Genomic DNA, 3526 nt, shown 5'->3' with positions numbered 1-3526 from the left:
GTAAATCTATAGAGAATAGAATCCTTTACTTCTGCCTCAGAGTAAAACTACAGAGAATAGAATCATTTACCTCTGCCTCATATTATATCTAAAGAGAATAGAATTCTTTACCTCTGCCTCACAGTAAATCTACAGAGAATAAAATAATTTACCTCTACTTCACAGTAAATCTATAGAGAATAGAATTCTTTACCTCTGCCTCACAGTAAATCCACAGAGCATAAAATCCTTTAATTCTGCCTCAGAGTAAATTTACAGAGAATATAATCCTTTACCTCTGCCTCACAATAAATCTACATAGAATAGAATCCTTTACCTCTGCCTCACAATAAATCTATAGAGAATAGAATCCTTTACTTCTGCCTCACAGTAAATCTACAGAGAATGGAATCCTTTACCTCTGCCTCACAGTAAATCTACAGAGAATATAATCCTTTACCTCTACTTCACAGTAAATCTACAGAGAATAGAATGCTCTACCTCTGCCTCAAAGTAACTCTACAGAGAATAGAATCCTTTACCTCTGCCTCACAGTAAATCTGATCTACAGGGGGATATACGTGGTGCGAAAACTCCAAACGTAGGACGAGAAAGCGAAATCTATTTTATCAAAGTTGCAAAAGGCGACAGTAACACTAAAAGCTTGTAAAAGAATTCCGGCGGTGCTAGTGACAGAGAAAAATCGGCTGCCTCGCTAACAACACCAGAACAGCATTGGCAACAGTTGGGTCCCAAGTTTGGAAAAAAAAAGAAAAAAAAAAGTTTAAAATACTTTATCTTCCATGGTGCTGTTGCAGTCGGATAAGGATATCGTTTCCAGGGTAAAGAAAAAACAATAAAAAAAAGGAAAAGTTTTATTTCAATTTGTTTTGGGCAGCTAAATGTACAATATATAAAAGATCGCAATCATTTCCAAAATTAAATTAACAGATAACAATTTGAAACCATTTGTTTGATATATATATATATATATATATATATATATATATATATATATATATATAATGTGTGTGTAACATAAACGTACACACTTACGCGCATATATATGTGTATATACAGTATATATATATATATATATATATATATATATATATATATATATATATATATATATATATATATATATATATATATATACATATATTTATAGCCTATATATATATATATATATAATATATAATATATATATAATACATATATATATATACATATAATATATATATATATATATATATATATATATATATATATATATATATATATATATATATATATATATATACATTAAATTGAGTGGTAATTTCGTCAAAAACACAACTGATATCTATTCGTTTAAATATTGAGCCACAAATACTGTAATCTCAATATTGGTTTAACTCAACATTGTATGAAATCATCATCATCAAATTCGTTTTTGGGGTTTTGGTGTTTCTATATGGTCAGAATTTGAACCAAAGCCTCAGAATTCAAACCTTTACCTCAGAATTCGAACTTAAGCCTCAAAATTGAATCTATGCCTCAAAATTCGTATTTATGACCCATAATGCGAACCTACGCCTCAGAATTCCGATCTGACTCAATTTGAACTTAGGCCTCAGAATAGAAGTAAAAAGTAGACAGCAGTCATCTGGGACACTGAGTCAAAAAAAAACAAAGGTTCGAATCCTGGTCACAAAAAAAAAAAAAAAAACCTTATCATGAAAAGAATTTCCCTTCCCACGGTTGGGCGAATTCAATATCAAGAACTATTTGTGGCTTGATACTTGAATATACTGAAGTATACCATGTGGTAGGAGTGTAAGAGTACTACCACATACGTCCTACACGTCATAGAAAGCGACTAAAATGACAGCTTCTGCCTCGCCGTCTTGCTCTTTAGCGAGAGGCTAGACCCACTGTAAATAACTAAGGAAATTGGTACTTGGCAGTTGGATTATTTCATCATCATCATCACCATTTCCTCCTACGCCTATTGACGCAAAGGGCTTCTGTTAGATTTCACCAGTCGTATCTATCTATCAATACTTCTGAATTCATCATCTACTACTTCACGCTCCATAGTTCTCAGCTATGTAGTCCTGGATCTTCCAACTCTTCTATAGTCCATTTCTTTTAGCGATGCATATTTGCACCGACTCGCAGCGGTGCCCTTTTAGCTCAAAAAAGTTTCCGGATCGCTGATTGGTTGGACAAGATAATTCTAACTAATCAGCGATCAAGAAACTTTTCTGACCTAAAAGGGCACCGCCGCGAGTCCGAGCAAATATGCATCGCTAAAAGAAATGGACTATAGTCGTACAAAAACCCTCTGCCAAGTGATAAACCATGCCTGATGCTATTAGAAATATGAATGCGGCTAGCTCGTCCCCTGTAGCGTCAGGCAACCGACCCTTTAACGCAGGGATAACGGTGGGAAAGAAAACAGCACTATACACATAATCAACTTTCCTTTAATTAAAATTGATATAAGAAGATAATAAAAAACAAGGGTGGTATATTATCTAAGGATAGCTTTAGGTTTTTTTTTTTTTTTTTTTTTTTTGCTTTTTGTGCAATGAGGGTGTTTTTGATTTTTCATATATACGGTATATTTGTGGGTGTATATATATATATATATATATATATATATATATATATATATATACATACAGTATATATATATACATACAGTATATATATATACATAAATATATATATATATATATATATATATATATATATATATATATATATATATATATATGTATATATGTATTCAGCCGAGAGAGAGAGAGAGAGAGAGAGAGAGAGAGAGAGAGAGAGAGAGAGAGAGAGAATTATAAGGATTTTGGATGTCTTAAAGACTTTTTATCGTTTGCAACGCTTTTATAAGGCTAAAATTACTGCTAGATCTTTGCTTATACAGCATCTATAACGTTTAAAACGCTTTTAGAATTCTAAAATTACTACCAAAATAAAGAAAAAAAATAAAAAAGGTTAAGCAAAGGAAAAAACCACTTGGAAAAAACAAAGTTTTTCCTGCATACGTCTGGGGAAATCTCTCTTCCTCCGGCTGTTTTCCCCCAACGCATTAAGCGGATGAAGGATGACGTCGTGCCAAAATAATCCCTCCACAATGCACATAAATAAAGGATTTATATAAATCCCGATGAAAGCAATTTCCTCGGTGACCCGACTTGGAAGCACATGAATGCAAATCAAGGTTTTCCCAGACAATAGAAGTAATTAAACGGAAGTGCTTTCGAAGCACTTTGTAATTACCAGACCCCAATATGATCCGATACATCCTTGAAGGGTGACAAAAACGACTTGGTTCTCTTCTTAACTTAAGCTGATCATTACTAGAAGGACACTCCAAAATCAAACCATTGTTCTCTTATCTTGGATAGTGCCATAGCCTCTGTACCATGGTCTTCCACTGTCTTGGGGTTGAGTTCTCTTGCTTGAGGGTACACTCGAGCACACTTTTCTATCTAGTTTCTCTTCCGCTTGTTCTGTTAAAAGTTTTTTTAGTTTAAATAGGAAA

This window comes from Palaemon carinicauda, chromosome 8 (assembly GCF_036898095.1).
Source record: "Palaemon carinicauda isolate YSFRI2023 chromosome 8, ASM3689809v2, whole genome shotgun sequence".
Lineage (NCBI taxonomy): Eukaryota > Metazoa > Arthropoda > Malacostraca > Decapoda > Palaemonidae > Palaemon > Palaemon carinicauda.
Note: the sequence above shows the minus strand (reverse complement) of the source record.